The following is a 23,679-nucleotide window of genomic DNA, read 5'->3' as shown; positions in this document are numbered from 1 at the left end:
TTCTCTGGGCACCTTAAATTCCCTGGATTGATAGTGGGGAATCAGCAGGTTGGGATGATGTGCTCAGCCTCTGACGCTTTTCCTTCGTTATTGGTGGAAGGTGATGTAGCCTAGGTGAGCAACTGCAATGCATTTTGTGGCTGGTGAAGGCTGCAGCCAGTGTGCAGTGGTGGTAGAGGGAGGGAGAGTTTAGGGTGGGAGGTGAACTGTCATTCAAGTTTCCCATTTGGTCTTTGTTGGCAACTAAATTTAAACTCTGCAGCTGCTTATTGCAGGATTTAGATGCTTGCTCTGTTTTTATTTTGGGCCTCCAGATCAAAAGTATCTCTACTGCACTTTTCATAATCTCGGCACAGCCTAAAACACTTACAGCTTATGAGCAACATTTGAAGCCGTCTCAGTCAACAACTAAGTGATATACGGTACATTAAATTTCAGGTGTAACAATGATCAGAACTTCTGTTTTAATCAATTTATTGAGGAATATATATCAAGGACTAAAGGAAAAGTCTTCTGCTCTTCAAGGTAGTACCAAGGATTTCTCTAGAGTCATACCGTACAGAAACCTACCACTCAGGTCTCATTTAAATCTCTCCCTCTCACCTATGCCCTCTAGTTTTAGACTCCCCCTGCCTTGGCAAAAAGACTGTGACCATCCATCTTATCAAATCCCCTAATGATTTTATAAATCTCTGTAAGGTCAACTCTCAACCTCTTATCTCCAGGGAAAACAGTCATAAGGCCATTAGACATGGGAGCAGAATTAGGCCATTCAGTCCATCAATCTTGCTCCACCATTCCATCATGGCTGATTTATTATCCCCCTTAACACCATTCTCTTGCCTTCTGCCCATAACCTTTGACACACTGACTAACCAAGAAACTATCAATTTTCATTTTAAATGTACCCAATGACTTGGCCTCCACAGCCGTCGGTGGCAATGAATTCCACAGATTCACTACACTCTGGCTAAATAAACTCTTCCTCATCTCTGTTCCAAATGGATTTCCCTCTATTCTGAAGTTATGCCCTCAGATACTAGACTCCCCCACTATGAGAAACATCTTCTCTACATCCACTCTAGCTAGGACTTTCAATATTCGATAGGTTTCAATAGACCCCCCCCCACCCCCTCATTTTACTAAATTCCAGTGAGTACAGACCCAGAACCATCAAACACTTGTCATACGTTAACACATTTTCATTCCCAGAATATTTCTCCTGAACCTCTTCTGGATCCTCTCCAATGCCATCTTTTCTTAGATAAGGGGCCCAAAACTGCTCACAATACTCCAAGCATGATCTGCCTAATGCCTGATAAAACGTCAGCATCACATCCTCACTCTTACATTCTAGTCCAGTCAAAATGAATGTTAACATTATATTTGCCTTCCCCACCACTGACTCAACCTGCAAGAAAACGTTTAGGAAATCCTGAACAAGTCCCTTTGCACCTCTGAATTTAGAATTTTCTCCCTGTTTAGAAAATCATCTATGCTTTTATTCTTTGACTAAATGCATGACCATACACTTCCTTACACTATATTCCACCTGCCACTTCTTTGCCTAACCTGTATCTCTATACATTTGACAATAATAAACTCAGTGGGTTGAGATTGAGATACAGTGGAAAACGTAGTGTTGGAGAGTATCCATACAGGTCATTTCCTGGAACCAAGGTCTATACTAGCCAAGATGTCTATTCCTGCTATTCCCAGTCAAGATGGCACCAGCGTACAATGCTCTATCGGTCGACATCTTCCAGATAGCCCACGAAAATGTCTTTTTTACTTATTTTACGTCTGTTTTTCACCTTAAAAGTGTTTCTGGGACTGTTAGAGATTGTGATTTACAGTTTGGAAATCGTCTGAGTGGTCCAGCGCTTTGCAGTCTCGAGAAGATCCTGGGAAGCGAGCACGTACTCGGACAGCCTCGATGCAAAGAAACCTTGAAATGGGGCCCGAGCCGATGTTCGACTCCATTTCACCAATTAAAGCATCCATTGATCGTAGATTAAAGTGTTGAGTAAAATTGAGACATTGGGGCAAAGGCGGAGGGTGAGTGAGAGTTCAGCGTTGATCACTGCTGGAGAAGGAATCTGAGAGCTGCCTATCACCGTGTGGCTCACTGTGGTAGGTGGGTAGGTCTCTCTGCCTCGTGGTGTCCCTCTTTTCCAATGAATGTTGGTGATATTGTAGATGGTATCATGGTTCAGTGTTTATAGATTGGACAATTGCGTTTGTGGACTGTGGGCTTTCAGACTAATGGTTTCCATATTTTGTGTTTTTTATCACTCGTTCCTTTTCTGTTTTGTTGTGAGAGGGGAGGGTGTTTGGTGATTAATGTTCTGTTGTGTTCTGTTATTTTTTTGTGCAGGAGAGGGGTTGCTTTTTGGATGTCAATGTTTCCATTCCATTTTGTGTGGGGGGAGGGAGATTTTGGGGGTTGATGATGAGGATGTCATTCTTTTTTGTGTGGGGAGGGGGTGGGTTTGATGTTTCTCTCTGAACAACTTTCATATTCTTTCTTTGTTTTATGGCTATCTAGAGAAGACAAATTTCGGAGTTGTATATGGATACATACTTTGTTAATAAATGAACCTTTGAACCTATTTGTCTGTGTTTGACCCATGTTCCCCTCTAAACCTTTCCTGTACATGTACCTGTGGAAATGTGTTTTAAGTTTGAAATAGTATACCAGCCATCTGGAAAGTGGTGATGGAGCAAAGGGAATCAGGAATGATGATAGGCCAGAATCGGTGGAGAACAGGGACCTCAGAAAGGTGCCTCAGGTGCCATCTCCATAAACCTCTCTTCCTTCTTTTTACTCACCTAAAGCTCATATTGTCCTGAAGAACAAGAGGCACAGTTTGAAATTTTCTTTAATAAACCTTCAAAAAAGATTAAGTCAAAGTTGAACTTGTTGTCATATGCACAAGTACATATGGCACATACCCCTCTGAACCTTTCTGATCCACATGTATGTAGAGGTGCAATGAGTAACTTACTTGCAGCAGCATCAGACACACGACACCATACAAGCAGCATTCACAAGAAAAACACAAATGAAACACACATTGATGAAGGTAGAGCAGTGTGTGTAGTGTATATGAATTTGATAAGGTTCCCCTTGCAAGTCTCATTCAGAAAGTAAAGAAGCATGGGACCCAGAGAGACCTTGCTTTGTGGATCCAGAACTGGCTTGACCACAGAAGACAAAGGGTGATTGTGGATGGTTCATATTCTGCATGGAGGTCGGTGACCAGTGGTGTTCTGCAGAGATCTGTTCTGGGACCCCTTCTCTTAGTGATTTTTGTAAATGATCTGGATGAGGAAGTCGAAGGGCAGGTTACTAAGTCTGCTGATGATACAAAAGTTGGGGGTATTGTGGATAGTCTGGTTACAGTGGGACATCGATAGGATGCAGAACAGGGCTGAGAGTGGCAGATGGTGTTCAGGTAAGTGTGAAGTGGTTCATTTCGGTAGGTCAAATTTGAAAACAGAATATAATATTAATGGTAAGACTTTTGGCAGTGTGGAGGATCAGTGAGATCTTGGGGTCCATGTCTATAGGACACTCAAAGCTGCTGCGCAGGTTGACAGTGTTGTTAAGAAGGCATATGGTGTCTTCACTTTCATCAACTGTGGAATTGAGTTCAAGAGCCATGAGGTAATGTTACAGCTATATAAGATGTTGGTCAGACCCCACTTGGAGAACTGTGTTCAGTTCTGGTCACCTCACTACAGAAAGGATGTGGACACTATAGAGAAGGTGCAGAGGAGATTTATAAAGATGTTGCCTGGATTGGAGAGCATGCCTTATCAGAATAGGTTGAGTGAACTTGGCCTTTTCTCCTAGGAGTGACAGATGATGAGAGGAGTCCTGATAGAGATGTATAAGATGATGAGAGGAATTGTTTGTGTGGATACCCGGAGGCTTTTTCCCAGGGTTGAAATGGCTAACATGAAGGGGCATAGTTTTAAGGTGCTTGGAAGTAGGTACAAGGGGTTTGTCAGAGGTAAGTTTTTCATACAGAGTGGTGAGTGTGTGGAATGCACTGCCGCCGGTGGTGATAGAGGCAGGTACAATAGGGTCTTTTAAGAGACTCTTTGACGGGTATAGAGAGCTTGAAAAATAGATTGCTAAGCGGTAGGGAAATTCTAGGCAGCTGCTAGAGTAGGTTACATGGTCGGCACAATATTGTGAGCTGAAGGATCTGTAATGTGCTGTAGATTTCTACGTTTCTGTTTCTAAACGTAAACTATGTGCGATTTTTACAAGGGAGTACGTAATTAGAAAAAAATAATAACAAGATCCATTTTGTTTGCAAACTGATGTAAGTGGTCTTTAGAGTGATTAGGGTTGTGCCAGTTGGTTCAAGAATCAAATGGTTAAAGGGAGGTAGCTGTTCTGGAACCTGGTGATGTAGGACCTCAGACTTCTGCCTGATCTGGGAATATTAAGTGTTATGTAAATGCAAATGGTTGTTCTTGTTCAGTCAATCCCAGTTTGCAGCTCTATAAAATTCTGGCGAGACCACACTTGGAACATTGTGTTCAGCTCTGGTTGCTTCAATATAGGAAGAATGCGGAAGATTTAGAGAGGGTGCGGAGGAGATTTACCAGGATGCTGTTTGGACTGGAGAGCATGTTTCATGATGAAAGATTAAGCAAGCTAGGGCTTTTCTCTTTGGAGCAAAGGAGGATGAGAGTGACTTGATAGAGGTGTATGGGATTATAAGAGACGTTGACAAAGTGAACACAATGTCTTTTTCCCAAGGTGGAAGGAGCTAATATGAGATGGAAAAAAACGATACAGTGATTGGAGGAACATATAGGGGGATGTCAGGGATGGGTATTTTCACTGAGAGTGGTGAGTGTGTGGAACTGTGGGCAGGGGTGGTTGAGGCAGATACATTAGAGTATTTTAAGAGAGTTTTAGATAGGCAAATGGATGAAAGAAAATTGGAGAGTTATGCAGAGGGAAGTGTTGGATTGATCTTGGAGTAGGTTTAAAGGATAGCAATAATATCGTGTACCAAAAGGCCTATACTGTGCTGTATAGGTGATGCACCATCAATAACTCACGCCGAGACTTAGGAAGTGAGATATCGGCTTTTATTGACTGAAGAACAACACTACATCCTGGGGAAAATGAGGGAGAGCAGCAGGCCACAGTCGCCTTTATACAGGGGTCTGTGGGAGGAGCCACAGGGGTAGTCAGCAGGGTCTTGGGAGGAGCCACAGGAGCAGTCAGACAGGTATATCTAGTTCACCACAATAGGAATGCTACATTCCCCGTTACACAGAACAACCAAAGCTCTTTGTCAGTGACCCATACTGATTAATGCAGCTCTTTTGCGGACGTCACAAGGAGAGAACTGGGAGATCAAATGAGCTGTCAGGGTCCAGATGTTCTGATAAACGGTATGTTCTCAGGTTACCTTCAGTGTGCCTGGACTTAACCCTCGAGTCTAAAGTATTCAGGCAGCACAAAAGGGGATTATTTTTCCCTTTGTGCCTGTATCTGGCTCATTCAAATTCAGGTTTTATTTATTTATCATATTTACAGTACTGTGCTAACATCTTAGGCACATATAATAGCTTGGGTGTGTAAGACATTGGCACAGTACTGTATTTGTCAATATGGAGTGGAGAACAAGTTTGGAAATCTGGTGGGAACAAAGCATGTTGGGAATGGCAAGAGTGGAGTGCCAAGGGACAGGTGGCAGAGAAGGAGTGCCAGGGCCAGAAGTGGCACAGATGCAGCCACACACAGCCCTGAGATACCAAGCAAGGTAATTTGACTCCAAACAATTGGTTTATTGATTATTACAGAATTCCCACAATGTTCAGCAGAACAGCAGAAGGCAACAACCTCAATGGCAAATAAAACAATAGCAAATAAGCCCCTTCACCCACCCACCCACTCACACAGACAGGCCCCCAGCTCCAGGATGAATTGCCTCTGGACCTCTGACCTCCAGACCTTGGTCCTGGCCGGGACCTGCAGACTCACTGACATCAGGCCTCTGACCTTCGGACAAGCTGACGCAGGGGCTTCGATCTTCAAGCCTTGACCTCTGGACTCACCAAGCTCTGGATTGCAATCTTTGTCTTCTTCGAAAGAGTTCTCCAACTGGATCCATCCCTCTGTCCTTTATTACGAAGTCTCCCATTAAAAATAATATTTAATTCCTTCTCAAATATTCCCATATGGAATCTCCTTCCAGGCAGTGCATTCTCAATCACAACATGGCTCATCAGTGTTCTTGCTGCCAGGAGCATTTTGGAGCCGTTCCAGGATTTCCTCATTGTCCCAGAGGTTTGAGTTATGAGAAAAGTCTCGTAAACTATTAATGTTGCCAAGTTACTGTGAGATAACATCAATGTTTTATGGTAACAGACTTTTTCCCAGGATAGGGGAATTTAAAATTAGGGGTGGTCGGCTTAACACCAGAAGGGAAAGATTTAAAGGAAGACTGAAGGGTAACTTTTTCTTTCAAGCTGCTAGGGGAATTGGTTGAGGCAGGTACAATAATGACATTGAAAAGGCATTTGGACAGGTATATGGATAGCGTCATAGAATCACAGCATAGAAACAGGCTGTGGTGAACTACATATACCTGTCTGGACACGCCCCTCTGTTGACTGCTCCTGTGGCTCCTCCCACAGACCCCTGGATAAAGGCGTGTTACGTACCCGTGACACGTGACAGTGGTACCCTTGTCACGTGACTGGGGTTAAAGTTATACTGGACTTGAGGTAATGGTCTTGTGATGGTGGAGTGATGTCATTTTCCCGCCAGTAGAGATCATGTGACAGGTTTTTTTTACAGGGTATAAAAGGAAGACCCCACCCTGTGAGGTGGGGCAGTTCGTGGCTGGATTTGCCATGTTGACTTCATGCCACTGCGTGATTTAATGTGATGACGCAGTTTAGTTGAAAGATGAAGTTTTATCGAATGCCTAAAGTTTAAAAGGTCATTGCCAGCAGTTTCTTTACAATACTGCTAGTGGAGAGTGAAGATCGGAGTTCGGGAGTTAAAGATCGAGGAGAATCGATTTTCGACGGTGAAACGGGTTCGACCTTGTGTGATCCTCATTCGGAAGGATTTCGTTGACTGTTCTCGTGTTAATCTCTGCGGGATAGCAGAAGATTGAGGACAGTGTGATAAAGGAAAGGTCAGTGCCTTTAAGCCGTTTTGTTTCATAAAATTCTTCGTGGGAAGAGTTCGACTTTGGAAATTGAAGGAAAACGACGTGGAAGAGAATTTAAATCGCCTTAAAAAGTCTCTCCTTTTAAATGGACTGTGAGCATTTTGAACTTTTGGCAACATCGCTTTAAAGAACTGTTTTTTGCAACATCGCTTTAAGAACTGTTAGAGCTGCCGCACAGCAGCTGTTTTCCGGTTACGTTAGTGTTTGTTTACTTTTGGGGGGTTTGTTTTCAGTGTTTAATAAACATGTTATTTGTTATAAAAACCCTTGCCTAACTCACATATATTTATTGTTGCCTGAATACGTAACAGGCGATTGGAGGCACTGCTCCTCCCTCAGTCTCCAGGATGTTGTGTGGTGGTCTCTTGCTGCTAATCGTGGTCTCTTGCAGCTAATAAAAGCCTATCGTTCGCCTCCCGTCTCTGAGAGTTATTGATAGTGCATCACAGGCCCTTTGGCCCAACTCATCCATGCTGACTGTGTTGACCAGCGAGCTAGTCCTATCTGCCCAGGTTTGGCCCATGACCCTCTGAACCTTGCAAATCCATGTGCCCGCCTCAACCACACTTTCCAAATATGCATCGCCCTCTCATAAAGAAGCTGCCCCTTATGTCCCTTTTGAATTTCCTGTCCCTGATCTTAAACTTATACTGTCTTGTTTACATCACCCCCTCCCTGGGGGGGGGGGGGGGGAGGTGGAAGACTATGCACCTCATGATACCTCTATCAGGAACAGGAAAGGTTTACAGGGATATGGGCCAAATGCAGGCAAATGGGATGAACTTACAAGTTGGGCTGAAGAGTATGCTCTGTGCTGTATCACTCTGTGACTCTATTGTTCTAGTTACAGGCAAATGGAGGAGGGGAGAGTGGGAATAGTGACAGAAGCTGGGAGGCAAGAGGCGGAAGTGACAAAGGGCTGCAGATAGTGAACTCTGATAGAAGAGGAAGGTCGGACCGCATTGAACTGACTAAGGGAAATGGGGTGGGCAGATGGGAACAGTGGGGCGGAGAAAAGGGTTAGACGAGGAACAGGTTATCTGAAATTGGATAATTCAGTGTTCATACTGTCAAGCTGTAGACTACCCAGGGAGAGCTGAGCAAGCTGAGCAGCCTTATGCCTGTGATCCCTGAGGAGTTTCATATAATGTTCCTTTAAATGACTTTTAATTGACCACCCTTATTCCAGTCACATTACTGTGATATTAAATCTCATACAAAGCCAGATGAAGTGCTAAGTATTTCCCTGAAAACCGGTTATGTTTGCTGACAATTTCCCTGTCCATAATTGTTCTGGTCTAAGGCTAGCAGCAGCAAACAGATGCCAGCTTTAACTGAGGCTGAAGCAGGTCTGTTTTCAGTGGAAGTGCCAGTTTAAAAATGTGTGTGTGGCGTGTGCACAAATCCCTAATTCTCCAGCAGTCAGGCAGAATCCTCCTGAGGGGTTACTGCTAATGAAAGGCTTCGACTTTGAATGACATTTGAATGCATAGAGAGTAGTGAACTCAGCCCAATGCATCATGGTCTTATCCCTCCCCACCTGCTTCAGGAGGTACTGCCTCAGGAAGGTAACACCCATTATCAAAGATCCCCACCATCCGGGCGGGACATGTCACCTTCTCACAGCTACCATCAGGCAGGAAGCTCAGAAGCCTGACGTCCCACACCACCAGCTTTCTTTCAGTCAATCAGTTCTTGAACCAACCAGCACAAGTCCAATCACTACAGTTTAGCACTATGAACACTAATCACTGCACTATAATGGACTGCCTAGTTTTCTTCTCGTTGAGTTCTTTCTTGTCAATGTTCTGTCTAATATATGTTTATTTTATGTTTTCTTGGTGAATATTGCTTATATGATGCTGTGTGCCTGTGATGCTGCTGAAAGCACATTTTTAAAAAAATGTCACTTGGTCAGACATGTACAGTAGTTATGCATATGAAAATTTGACCTTGACTTTGAAATAATGACAGAGAATGTCACCTCTCACTTTAATTCTCCACCTCCTCTGGTGTGGAGAATTATCACTCTTATATCATTCCAACATAAAGCTTGAAGAACAATTGTTCGTCCTCAGTCCAGGGATGTTGTAGCCCTTGCAACTACATCTTCTCAATTTAATAACTGTAAGTAAGGTGGGTGTGGCTGTAACTTTCTGCCTGTCTTTCTTTTTCTTCTGTCTCTAACTTACCATGACAATTTTAATATCCACCCTATCAAACATATTCTCCCTCTGTTCCTTCCGCCCCTCCCTCTCTGCAAGTTAATAGAATATAGAACAGTATAACACAGAACCAGGCCCGTCTAGTCCATGCCAAACTGTCGTTCTGCCCAGACCCATTGATCTACATCTGGACCACCGACCTCCGTACCCCTCCCATCCACGTATTTGTGTGGAGCAGGTTAAGACCTACAAGTATCTGGGAGTACAGTTAGACGAGAAGCTAGACTGGACTGCCAACACAGATGCCTTGTGCAGGAAGGCACAGAGTCGACTGTACTTCCTAAGAAGGTTGGCGTCATTCAATGTCTGTAGTGAGATGCTGAAGATGTTCTATAGGTCAGTTGTGGAGAGCGCCCTCTTCTTTGTGGTGGCGTGTTGGGGAGGAAGCATTAAGAAGAGGGACGCCTCACGTCTTAATAAGCTGGTAAGGAAGGCGGGCTCTGTCGTGGGCAAAGTACTGGAGAGTTTAGCATCGGTAGCTGAGCGAAGGGTGCTGAGTAGGCTACAGTCAATTATGGATAACTCTGAACATCCTCTACATAGCACCATCCAGAGACAGAGAAGCAGTTTCAGCGACAGGTTACTATCGATGCAATGCTCCTCAGACAGGATGAAGAGGTCAATACTCCCCAATGCCATTAGACTTTACAATTCTACCGCCAGGACTTAAGAACTTTTTAAAAGCTATTATTAATGCTTTTTGAGATAGTGATTTAGATGCATATCTTTTTTTTTTACTGAGTTAAGTATTGTATGTAAGTAGTTTTGCTACAACAAGTGTATGGGACATTGGAAAAAAAGTTGAATTTCCCCATGGGGATGAATAAAGTATCTATCTATCTATCTATCTATCTATCTATCTAAATCACTCTCAAATGTTGCAATCAAGCCCATATCAATCACTCATTCCACACTCGCACTTCCCTCTGAGTGAAGTTCCCCTTAAATATTTCATCTTTCGCTCTTCACCTATGACCTTGAGCTCTAATCTGACCCAACCTCAGTGGAAAAAGCCTGCTTGCATTTACCCGATCTATCCCCATCATAAATGTGGTTACCTTTATCAAGTGGTCAAATGCTATGCAAAGTTTCTCTCAGCTGCTCCTGGTGCCTCTCCCTCCATACCCTTCGTGTTTGAGTGACTGACTAAATGCCCATGGTATTTGCTTCCACCACGACCCCTGGCCACGAATTCCAGGCACCCACTGCTTTACTTCTTCGCACTTTGCAGCCATTCATGCTAGCATTTGACATTTCTACCCTGGGAAGGAGTTCCAAGACAAGAAGAAAATAACAGCTGCACCCAGAGGTGTTGTAAGGCCATGCCAAGATGCAAGTATTTCATGAAAGTTATCAAGTTATTTAGTTTCACAAACAAGAGAAAAACTGTAGACACTGGAATTCCAAGCAACACACACAAAATGCTGGAGGGACTCAGCAAGACAGTCAGCATCTAAGGGAAAGAGTGCAGTCGACGTTTCAGGCTGAGACCCTTCGGCAGGACTGGAGAAAAAAAGCTGAGGAGTAGATTTAAAAGGTGGGGATAGGAGAGAGAGAGGAACACAGTGATAGGTGAAACCTGAAGTGGGAGGGGTGAAGTAAAGAGCAGGGACGTTGATTGGTGAAAGAGACACAGGGCTGGAGAAGGGGAATCTGATAGAAGAGGACAGAAGGCCACAGAAGAAAGAAAAGGGGGAAGGAGCATCAGAGGGAGGTGACAGGCAGGCAAGGAGATAAGGAGAGAGAAAGAAAGGGGGGTGGGAAATGGTGAAGGGGGGGGGCATTACCAGAAGTTTGAGAAATCAATGGTCAGGTTGGAGGCTACCCAGATGGAATATAAGGTGTTGTTCCTTCAACCTAAGCGTGGCCTCATCACAACAGTGGAGGAGGCCAGGGATAGATATATCAGAATGGGAATAGGAAACGGATTAAAATCAGCAGCCACTGGGTGATGCTGCTTTTTCTGGCGCATGGAGCGTAGATGCCCGGCGAAGCGATTTCCTGATCTACGTCGGGTCTTACCGACATACAGGAGGCCACACCGAGAACACCAAACACAGCATATGACCGCAACACACTCACAGGTGAAGTGTCGCCTCACCTGGAAAGACTGTTTGGGGCCCTGAATGGTAGTGAGGGAGGAAGTGTAGGGGCAGGTGTAGCACTTGTTCCACTTGCAAAGATAAGTGGCAGGAGGGAGAGCAGTGAGGAGGGATGAATGGACAAGGGAGTCGAGTAGGGAGCGATCCCTGTAGAAAGCAGAAAGTTGGGGGGCTGGAGGGAAAGATATTCTTGGTGGTAGAATCCCGTTGGAGATGGCAGAAGTTGTGGAGAATTATGTGCTGGACGCAGAGCCTGGTGGAGTGGTAGGTGAGGACAAAAGGAACCCTATCCTTGGTAGGGTAGCAGGAGGATGGGGTGAGAGCAGATGTGCGTGAAATGGAGGGAGTGTAGTTGAATTGATGGCGGAGAAAGAAACGCCCATTTCTTTGAAGAAAGAGGACAGCTCCTTGATTCTGGAATGAAAAGCCTCATCATGACAGCAGATGTGGTAGCAACAGAGGAATGAGAGAAGGGGGTGGCATTTTTACAAGTAACAGGGTGGCAGTCCAGGTTGCTGTGAGAGTCTGTGGGTTTGTAATAGACATCAGTAGATAAGCTGTCTGCAGAGACAGAAACAGAAAGACTGAGAAAGGGGAGGGAGGTGTCCGACATGGACTAGGTCAGCTTGAGTACAGGGTTGAAGCTGGAGCCGAAGTGGATGAAGTCGATGAGTTCAGAATGAGTGCAGAAAGCAGCACGGATACAGTCGTTGATGTAGCGTAGGAAAAGGGTGAGATGGTCACTAGTGTAGGCTTGGAATATAGACTGTTCCATATAGCCAACAAACAGGCAGGCATAGCTGGGACCCATGTGAGTGAGTCCCCATGGCTACAACTTTTGTTTGAAAGAAGTGGGAGGAGGCAAGGAGAAATTATTAAGAGTGAAGACAAGTTCCACGGTGGAGAGGAATTGGTTAGGTCTGGTGTCCAGAAAGAAACCGAGAGCTTTGAAGCCTTCCTGGTGGTGGGGATAGAGGTGTAGAGGGACTGGACATCCATAGTAGAAATAAGATAATGTGGAGGGGGTGGTGGTGGGTAGGGAACCTGAAACCATTGAAAAGATCCAGAGCGTGTGATTACCAATTATGTTCTGCCGCTTCGTGCCTCATATAACATCACATTTAGACCGTATCAGTAGCGGGCAACTCATTGACTCTGTGTGACATGTCAAAATCGGAGCACTTAACATTAATTTGCGAGAGGATAGCTTTTGGGTTATTAAAAAACGGGTCACATCTGAGAGTTTAAGTTGCCTTAATCCAGCTATAATGAAATTTGTTAATCCAGTGTTCGCTGAAATTTTATCCCCTGAAGCTTTGTGTTGATACCTTCTGCCATTGTAATGTTTCATCTCGCTCTCTCCGTCTCGGAACAAAGCGCTGCAAGCGGTGGGTGGTTAATGCGCCGCCTCTCCTCTCCGGGTTGGAGGCCGCGACTGGATAGGATCGAACGAGGCTGCGAGGGGGAGAGGCCCGCGGTGCTGATTGGCCTGCGGCAGATGTGTGGCCGGGATCTGCTCGCCTTCGTCGGAGAGGCACAGCAGTCACACTGGAGGTGAAATGTCCCCCCGCCCCTCTCTCCTTCCCACCCCTGAACAACCGAAGTTTCAATTTCTGAGCGGATAGAAGTGGAAGGAGAAGAAAGAGAAGGTGGTTTAGACATTCACTTCTTTACGAAGAGAAGTTGCTCCGGGATCCCGCGCCTTAAAGAACCCTGTTCTGGTGAGTATTTGTAATCAGTCTCTAACAAAGCAGCTTATCTTTTCTGCCCGGCTCCTCAAAGCGACGTGGAGACTGAATGAACAGACGCCCCCCGTCCTCCCCGGTTGGGCTGTCGGTGTCAGGAGGAGGGTGGGGAGGGGGCTGCTCCTTTGCTCGCCGGAATTTACCCGAGGAGCTCTGTAATTCTGACCCAGTGAGATAGGACGGTGCTCGGAGCTCAGCTGCGTGTGCAGTGTGGTACCATTCAACAGGGGTTGTTCTCCCTCACTATTCCTTCTTTCCTTCCCAACCACTTCTTCCGCTCCCCCCCGCCCCAAAAACCAACCACCACCCCCTCCCCCTCCCCCATACCAGTCCTCAACTTCACTTCCCCTCTGTCCCTGCCTAATCCCCACAGTACCAAACACAAATGGAGAGAGGAAATGGTGCATAAGATTATAGGCATAGTGGACAGCCAGCGCCTTTTTTTTCTCAGGATGACAATGAGTGATTTTTTTTTAAAAAAAGGACATCCTTTTAGGGAGAGTGGAAGAAAGTTTAAGGGAGATAGCAGACGTTTTATGTACTCGGTGTGCTGCGGACCTGAAATGCACTGCCGGGTGTTGTGGCAGAGGCTGACACGATAAGGACATTTAAATGTTTCTTCGATAGGTACAAGCGGCTGTGCAGGAGGTAATTATTAGATTGATCACAAAGTCGGTTAAAAGGTTGGCACAGCATCGTTCTGTGTTAAGGAGTTGCAGCTGGTTGTATGAAGGCGTGAGTGAAGGACATAGGGGTAGTTACACCCAAGGTACATGAAACTGACAGTTGGGAAGGGGGAAGAGGTTAAAATACCCCTGCGGCCAGGCCCCTCAACAACGGGTATGTATGTCACTTTGGGTACTGTTTGGGGGGAATTACCTAGCAGAGGAAAGTCATTGTGGTCAGGTCTCTGGCTCAGAAGGGAAGGGGGCGGGGGGGGGGGTGGAGAGGAGAGGTGAACAGTAGTAATAGCTCATTCGTTTGTTAGCAGAGAGGACAGTAGGTACTGTGGGTGAGAACAACATTGCTGGATGGTATGTTGCTTCCTGGGTGCCAGGGTCCAGGACATCTTGGATCCAGTCCTCAGTATTCTCAAGTGGAAGGGTGAACAGCCAGAGGATGTGATCCATGTACTGTAGATACCAATAACATTGGTAGGACGAGTGTGGAGGTTCTGCAAAATGAGTTTGGGGAATTAGGTGCTAAGTTAAAGGGCAGAACCTCCTGGGTTGTATTCTGAGGACATAGCAACGTCTAAGTGGTTTCTGTTTTGAGGATACTAGAACAGTAGAACACTAGAATACAACAGCACAGGCCCTTCAGCCCTCGATGTTGTGCCGACCCATATAATCCTTAAAAATGTACTAAACCCACACTACCCTGTAACCCTCTATTTTTCTTTCATCCATGTGCATGTCCAAGAGGCTCTTAAATACCCCTAATGTTTTAGCCTCCACCACCATCCCTGGCAAGTCATTCCAGGCACCCACAACCCTCCTGTGTAAAAAAACAAACAAACAACAACAACACACACCAAACAAACTTACCCCTGATGTCTCCCCTAAACTTCCCTCTCTTAACTTTGTACATATGCCCTCTGGTGTTTGCTACTTGTGCCCTGGGAAACAGGTACTGACTATCCACTCTATCTATGCCTCTCATAATCTTGTAGACCTCTATCAAGTCCCCTCTCATCCTTCTACACTCCAAAGAGAAAAGTCCCAGCTCTGCTAACCTTGCCTCATTAGACTCATTTTCCAATCCAGGCAACATCCTGGTAAATCTCCTCTGCACCCTTTCCATAGCTTCCACATCCTTCCTATAATGAGGTGACCAGAACTGAACTCAATACTCTAAGTGCGGTCTCACCAGAGATTTGCAGAGTTGCAACATGACCTCTCTACTTTTGAACTCAGTCCCCCTATTAATGAAACCTAGCATCCCATATGCCGCCTTAACTATCCTATCAACCTGTGCAGCGACCTTGAGGGATGTATGGATTTGAACCCCAAGGTCCGTCCCTCTGTTCATCAACACTCTTAAGTAACCAACCATTAACCCTGTACTCAGCCTTCTGGTTTGTCCTTACAAAATGCATCACCTCACACTTACCTGGATTGAACTCCATCTGCCACTTTTCTGCCCAACTCTGCATCCTGTCTATATCCTCCTGTAACCTTCAACCTACAGCTCCATCCACAACTCCAATCTTCGTGTCATCCGCAAACTTACTCACCCATCCTTCCGCCTCTTTGTCATTGTCCAGCACGCAGGCCTGTTCTATTTCGACCTCACCCTGATCAAGTTCCTTTTCACTTGTGAATACTCAAGCAAAGTATTCATTTAGGACCTCCCCAACCTCCAGGCATATGTTGCCTTTATCCTTTAGCGGCCCCACTTTCATCCTTGTCATCCTTCTTCACGTATGCATAGAATGCCTTGGGGTTCTCCTTAATTCTACATCCAAGGCCTTCTCCTAAGTCCTTTCTTTAACTCCTTCATGGCTACCCTATATTTCTGATGAGCCCTTCCTGCTTCTTATATCTAACATATGCTTCCTTCTTCCTCTTGATGAATTGCCTCACGTGTTTTGTCAGCCACAGTTCCCTTTTCCTACCATTTTTTCCTTGCCTCAGTGGGACAAACCTATCCTGAACCCAGCACAAGTGGTCTCTAAACTTCTTCCACATTACTTCTGTGCTTTCACCCTTGAACATCTGTTTCCAATTTACTCTCGCTAGTTCCTGCCTCATCCCTTCATAGTTAGCCCTTCCCCAGTTGAGCACTTTACCATTTTGTCTGTTTTTATCCTTTTCCATAGCTATGCTGAAGCTAAGGGAATTGTGGTCACTCTCACCAAACTGCTCCCCCACCAAGAGGTCTGCCACCTGACCAGGTTCATTACCCAGAACTAGATCCAGTATGGCCTCTCCTCTCGTCGGCTAGTCCACATACTGTGTCAGGAATCCTTCTTGAACACACCTGACAAATTCAGCCCCATCTATCCGCCTTGCACTCAGGAGGTGCCAGTCAATATGAGGGAAGTTGAAATCACCCATAACTACAACACTGTATTTCCTGCACCATTCTAAAGTCTGCCTGCTTATCTGCTCCTTGGTGTCCTGAGGGCTATTTGGGGGCCTATAGACTACTCCAGCGAAATCTTCTCTCACTTCCAACAGCAACCTGGGGTATATCATGTCCGGCCCTGGGGAATTATCAATCTTGATGTTTTTAAGAAAATCCAACACCACTACTTCCTTAATCTCCACATTATCCAGCACACAGACCTGTTCACTGTACTGAAGTGAATGGCAAATGTGGTTGACTGCACTGAAGCCCCTTTCAACAAGGTAGGAGGATGGAAATGCAATGAAGAGCAGTTTGCTTGTCAAAGACCAGGAACTTTGTGTGACAGTGTAGCCACATACCACAAAAACCAACATTTCTGAAAAGCATTTTTGCTGCTTCATCATTCTGAATTTTGATAATTTCTTCTTGCAAGCTTCCTTTCACCTTGCAAAGAAATGGGTTAATTACACCGTCCAGAATTTCCAGATTATTCAAATCCTTGAATCAATTCTGAAAATTTTTCTTCAGTGACTTAAGGTGTAAGCAGTACTCTTGCAAATCACTGTCTGTGAAAGAGAGTGCCATATTTTCTGTGCAGGGATACTGTGAGAACATCCTTCTCCCAATGTTTTTTGTAATTTTCAGATAAAAGTGGACACCAAACTTTTTGTCTGGATTAAATTGAAATTCTCATCCTGCAGTTTCACATTTAGAATGTTCATTTTGGCATACAGATCAGCGAGGTATGCCACATCTCCACATAAAAGTCAATCTTGTTTCTCAAACTTTTGTCGACTGAGCAAAAATTCAACCACAGCGTCAAAGATCATAGAAGCATTTTAAGCAGCAGCCAGTACACTTCAAGTGTGAAGAAGCAAGTGTTCAAACTCTACCTTGTTATCTTGGCACAAATGGCAAAATATTCTGCTGTATAATGGATGAGCTTTAATCTTGTTGATAGATATTACAAGAGTCATGCTTGAAAAATGTTATGGCTACAGTTTTTGGCTGCGAGATGTTGACAACTACACAATGGATTGCAAATAGGCTTGAAATTTAATTTTTCATAAGTGCCACTAAACCGGCATGGCATCCTTTCATGTGTGGTGCTCCATCTGTTGCACACGGAATCATGTTCCTAATCTGAAAACTTTTATCCTTTATATACGTTTTGAGCTCACCAATGATTGATTTTCCGTTGATATTTGTTTTTCTTTTTACAAAAAAGAATCTATTTATAAACCTTTCCATTTTTGATAAACTATACATATGCTATTAGCAATGCCTCATTGTCTCGCAAAATTGACTCATCTAGTTGTATCCCAAATTCAGTTTTTTTGTAGCTCTGTGCATAGTTGACACTCAATGTCTTCACTCATTTTGTCAATAGGATGAGCTACAGAGTTATTACTCAGAGGAATTGATTTTAAAATACTGGTATCCGTTTTGAGAACAGTGGTGAGCACTTCTGATACAGCAGGCATTACCAATCTTTCACCAATTGTATGAGATTTTCCACACTTTGTTATCATTTTGGAAATGTTATAAAAAGCAATGAGACCACCATCAAGGTCACTTTTAGCTTTCTTGGCAAATGACTCTAGTGTGCAACACTTTTCAAATGCTCCTTTCATCTTCTGGAACTGAGTAATACCATAAGTAGGCATCTTTTACGGAAGTGTTCCTGCAATCTTAATGGTTTCATGGCTTCTTTAGACAGTACAGTATTACAAATAAGACACATGGGTGTCACTGATCTGACAGGAATGGAATAAAGCCATAATCTAGGTATGCAACACTTTGAATTGATGCACTTTCTGTAGTTTCTGTTTCTTAGCAAGAATAGATTTCAATGCATCACCACCCTCAGACTTAGAGATCATGCTGTAGATATTTATCCATACTTAATTTATCTATAATGGGGCTAAATTAAAATAAAAACTTAATACAAACTGGGAATGCCTATCGGATGTTGACAACGGCATCAAGTTGACTTGGATGGAATAATGCTAGTGGCACACAAAGGAACAGTGAGCTGAAAAGTACATTAACAAGGATTTAGATTGGAATCTGAATGTTAGTCAGGATAGAGATGGTGTTAGTGTGATTGATTAATCATATAAGGTCTCTTTATCCCAAAGATGGCTTTTGACCGCACATATGAAGCCGAGGTAGTGAAAATTGAAAGGTTTTGACTTGCCAACTGTCAAATTGCATGAACTTGTTCCATGCTGCGAGTCAAGGGGAACCATTGCTAATTTGGTGCATTCCCAATAATGTCTGGTTGGTAAGGCCAGATGAGATTGCTGAGTTTCTGACATATTGTGACAATGAGTACTCACTGCCTGCAGAGCTATGGTTCTTCCTGTGTTACAGTGCCTTATACTTTTTCTTTGGAAGTGCCTGCTCTACTAACACTTGGTCAGGTCTTGTGCCTCAAGTCAGGGTGCCACTTAGCAATTTTTTTCTCTCTCCTTCTCTCCCCCCCCCCCCCCCCCCCACACACACACACACAACATTTTCTACTTCCCCTAATGCCCCCTTGGGACATGTAAGGACCCCTGTTAGGAATCACTGATCTAGAGCCTGTTTGATATTGGTCTGAGTTAGAATGTACACTGCTACCAAAATGATCGCTGAAATCTGCGGCTGGTAAAATGACAGGCACTTAATCGCAGGGTATTCTAGGTCTGGTGAGCAATATTGGTACGTCACTGACACACTAGTACACCACAAGGAGTTGATCATGAAGCGTACACCTCCATCTCTGCTTTCAAGAGACTCGACCGACCTATCATGACAATGTATTATGAACCCTGTATTTGAATCACTGTGTTCAGCATGGAAGGGGTTAACCAAGATTCCATGAAAGGAAAGGATACAAGTGGTCCTAATGACCTGTAATACTCTGAGATCATCAACTTTATTTACTAGAGACTGCCAGGGAGATAGTTGGTATCGGGAGTCGAAAACCGTGGTGTTTTTTAAAAAATGCGCCATCAGACCAGCACGTTGACCCCACTTCCGCTGACGGCATCTTAAAGGGGCAGTGTGCCATCCACAGACTGGTCTATTTCCATTGGTTTTAAGCAGCGATATATCATTCATTACATTAAAGCTTCATTACTGACTGTACACATCTTAGAGTTCTGGTTCAGGTTAAAATGAGAATATTTAATGATTTCCATTGTTCTCAATGAGAGCTGCCATTTTGGGTCGTCCATGTTTGGAGTCACAGAAGAACGGAGTACTTAGTGAGACTTGGTTACAGGAGGGGCAGGACTGGCCTCTCAGTATTCTGGGGTTCTGCTGTTTTAAAATTGATAGAGTGGGAGGGATTCGAGGAGGAGGGGAGGCGTTACTAGTTAGGAAAAATGTCACGGCAGTTCTCTGTCAGGACAGACTGGAGAACTTGTCCAGGGAGGTGTTGTGGATGAAAGTGAGAAATAAATAAGGTATGACCACATTAATAGGGCTATAATATAGATCACTTGACAGTCTCTCTACAGAGAGAGTTCAGAGAAGATTTACAAGAATGTTGCCTGGAATGGAGAGCGTGCCTTATGAGAGTGGGTTCATGGAACTTGGCCTTTTCTCCTTGGAGTAATGGTGAATGAAAGGTGAACTGATAGAAGTGTATAAGATGAGAGGCATTGATCGCCAGAGGCTTTTTCCCAGGGCTGAAATGGCTAACACAAGGGGGCATAGTTTTAAGGTGCTTGGACGTAGGTACGGGAGGAGGGGGAGGGATGTCAGAGGTTAGTTTTTCACACAGTGGTGGATGTGTGGAATGCACTGCCAGTGAAAGTGGTAGAGGCAGATACAATAGGGTCTTTTAAGAGACTCTTAGATAGGTACATAGAGCTTAGAAAAATAGACAGCTATGCAGTAGGAAAATCCTAGGCAGTTTCTAGAGTAGGTTACATGGTTGGAACAACATTGTAGGCCGAAGGGCCTGTAATGTCCTGTAGGTTTCTATGTTGTACGTGTGAAAAAGACTCTAAACACAAAGCAGGAAATTGCTGATGAGTCTGATATCATTTGTGGGAGGTTTTTGCAAGGTACTCTCGGGCCAGAAATATGAGTATTTGGATAGATGTGGACTGATTAAGCATAGTCAGTATGGCGAGGTGTTTGGTAGATCAGTCTAACCAATCTTGTAGAGTTGTTCAAGGAAGTTACCAGAAAGTGGGTGAGGGCAAGGCAGTGAATGTTTATTCTATGGACTGTAGCAAGGTGTTTGACAAGGTCCCTCATGGGAGGTTCAGTCGCTCGACATTCCAGATGATGTAGTCAATTGGATTGACTTTGGCTTTGTGGGCGAAGCCAGAGAGTGGTAGTAGATGGTTGCCTCTCTGACTGTGTGCACAGGGGTGAGTGCTGGGTCTGTTGTTGTTTGCCATCTATGTCAGGGGTCACCAACCTTTTTTGCACCACTGACCGGTTTAATATTGACAATATTCTTGCAGACAGGCCGACGGTGGGGGTGAGGGGTGTCAATCACGACCAGAATAAAGGTGATAATTCAACTATAAGTCACTTATAAGTGGCTAATACACTCAATTTCGTTTCTAAAAGGGTTTATCTAACAAATTTAATGTGTGCTAACAGGTTTAGAGGCGGTGCCCATCTGTCCGAGCTGCAGGCCAATAGCAGCGGCACTTCCCACTGGCTGCACGTGGTGGCCGGTTACCCGAGGCCAACCAGTGATCCCTGGCGTGAGGGTATCACTGCATTTAGGCGACTGATGACCTCGCGTGGATAATGACTCCGTGTGCGTAATGACCTCGTGTGCGTTCAAGTTCAACAGTGGGCGTGACAGGGAATTAGGAAAGGTGCAGCTGACTCATCGTTTCATATCGCCAAATCATATCGTTTCCTTGCGGCCCAGTGGTTGGAAACCACTGATCTATATCAATGGATGAAAATATAATTAACTGAATCAGCAAATCTGCAGATGACACTAAGATTGGGAATGTGGTGGACAGTGAGGAAGGCTGTGATGGCTTGCAGAGGGACCTGCATCAGATGGAAAAATGGGATGAAAAATGCCAGATGGAATTTAATACAGACAAGTGCAAGGTATTGTCCTTCAGTAGGACCAACCAGGGTAGTTTTACACAGTGAGGTGTAGAGCACTGAGGAATGTGGTAGGGATTTGGGGATACAGGTCCATAATTCATTGAAAGTGGCATCACAGGTTGATAGGGTAGTAAAGAAAGCTTCTGGCACATTGGCCTACATAAGTTAATGTATTGAGTGCAGGAGTTAGGATGTTATGTTCAAGTTGTATAAGATGTTGGTGAGGCCTAATTTGAAGTATTATGTGTAGTTTTGGTCAACTACCTAAAGGAAAGGTGTAAGTAAGGTTTGAAAGAATGCAGAGTTAATTTACAAGGTCATTGCCAGGTCTGTAGAATCTGAGTTATAAAGAAAGGTTGAATAGCTTAGAACTTTATTCCTTAGAATGTAGAAGATTTGATGGAGGTATACAATGTTATGAGGGTATAGACAGGATGAATGCAAGTAGGCTTTTTCCACTGAGGTTGGGTGGAACTACAACTGGCAGTTATGGGTTAAGAGTGAAAGGTGAGGGGAAGCTTCTTCACTCAGAGGGTTGTGAGAGAGTGGAATGAGCTGCCAGCATAGTGCACGTGAGCTCGATTTCAACATATAAGCAGAATTTGGATAGGTACGTTGTGTGTGGAAGGCTGTGGTCCTGGTGCAGGTTGATGGGAGTAGGCAATATAAATGGTTCAGCAAGAACTAAATGAAGATTCTGATTCCATGTTCTGTAACCAATTTCCAGATACCTCACAGTTCCACAGGCGTCAATCCATACCTTGGGTGCTATCTGTGTGCATTTGTTCATTCTCCCTATAACCTCGCAGGGTTACCTTTGGTATACCTGTTTCCTCTGTCTGGTGTGTGGGATGCTGGGTTTGTTGGCTGCTGTAAGTTGTCCCCATTGTGTGGGTGAGGGGTGCCATCTGGAGAGCTGTGGGGAAGAATAGAAAACAAGATTTTTGTAGAATGATGGTAAATGAATGAAAATCTGCTGGAGGAACTTAGTAGATTGAGCAACATCTGTGGGAGGAAAGGAATAGTTGATGTTCCGGACTGAAACCCTAACTTTGTGTTTCAGCCCAAAACCTCAACAGTCCCTTCCATGACCCCCACCCCCACAGATGCTGACTGACAGATCCAGCAGAATGTTTGTTACTCCAGTTTCCAGCATCTGCATTCTCTTGTATCTTTATAATGGTTAGCAGAGACTAGTTGGGCCAAAATGTCTGTTTCTGTGCAGGGAAACAGGCACTCTAAAGAAATTCACAGGGTACAGGGGATGGGGGTCACAGCATCTGCAGTAAGGCATCGAAACAATATGAGCTATGGTGGCAAAAGGCGAACTCTGATCTTCAACCTGATTCTATGGGTGAAGCAGTTGCCAGGACATCAACTTCCTCGGCTTAAAACAAATTAACTGTGGAATGGCCCTGCTTCCTGTGCCCCAGTTGCTTCTGAAAGGCAAATCCCTTACCTTCTGAAACTCCGTGAGGTAAGGAAGGGGGGAGGTTAAAGGAGTTAGACATGGAACAATTTAGCACAGGGATAAGCCCTTCAGTCCACAATGTCTGTACTTCTATAAAACCATTTTAACCTAGTATCATTTGCCTGTGCATGATCCACATCCCTCCCTTCACAGCCTGTTCATCTGTCTAAATGTCTCTATCATATCTGTTCCATCACTGCCCCAACAGTCTGGTCCAAGTACCTACCATGCTTTTTTTTTAAAGGAAGAGTAAAGAACCTAATATTTTGTCCCATTATTCTCAGAAGGAAGCACTGCATGAAATGGTGCCCTTCAGCCCAAAAGGTTCAGGACCTCCTTTGAACTTTCCTCCTCTCACCTAAAAGTTATGCCCTCTAGTATTTGACATTTCTACCCTGGGAAAAGTCTCCTTCCATCTACCTTTGCCTCAGATATACTTCTGTCATGTCTCCACTCAGCCTCTGCTTGAATTGAAACAATCCAAGTTTGTTTAAACTCTCCTAGTTAATTCTCTCCAACCCAGGTGAACTACATTTGCACTCTTTTACAAAGCCTCCACATCTTTCCCTTAGTACAGTGACAAGAACAAACCACTTTCCTCCAAATGACATCCAACCAAAAAGTTTTATGCAGCTACAACATGATTTCCCAATTATTTTTACCCAGTGAGTGATTCTTGAGTATTATATGCAGTTCTGGTCAGTCCATTAAAGGAAGGATGGTGGAGACTTAAAGGAAGGTGCAGAACAGGTCCACCAGGAT

General features: G+C 44.4%; 1 protein-coding gene and 1 long non-coding RNA gene across 3 annotated transcripts in view; one reads left to right on the top strand and one right to left on the bottom strand.

The window, feature by feature from the left end:
• Nucleotides 1–23,679, bottom strand: part of LOC140727913 (uncharacterized) — a 120,238-nt gene that overhangs the window by 5,492 nt on the left and 91,067 nt on the right. The window contains exon 3 of one of the 2 annotated variants that reach the window (XR_012098965.1): nt 22,273–22,362. This is a non-coding gene — a long non-coding RNA (uncharacterized lncRNA). Of the gene's footprint in view, nt 1–22,212; nt 22,363–23,679 lie in introns of those variants that run through there. The other variant, XR_012098964.1, reaches the window with a different exon arrangement.
• LOC140727896 (carbohydrate sulfotransferase 9-like) overlaps nt 13,048–23,679 on the top strand; it is a 76,911-nt gene continuing 66,279 nt past the window's right edge. The window contains exon 1 of the mRNA XM_073045837.1: nt 13,048–13,268. The gene's annotated coding sequence lies outside the window, so the exon portion shown is untranslated. The remainder of the gene's footprint in view (nt 13,269–23,679) is intronic.

This window comes from Hemitrygon akajei, chromosome 1, assembly GCF_048418815.1.
Source record: "Hemitrygon akajei chromosome 1, sHemAka1.3, whole genome shotgun sequence".
Classification (NCBI taxonomy): Eukaryota; Metazoa; Chordata; class Chondrichthyes; order Myliobatiformes; family Dasyatidae; genus Hemitrygon; species Hemitrygon akajei.
The sequence above is the reverse complement of the archived record's forward strand: the minus strand, read 5'-3'. Positions and strand labels throughout refer to the sequence as shown.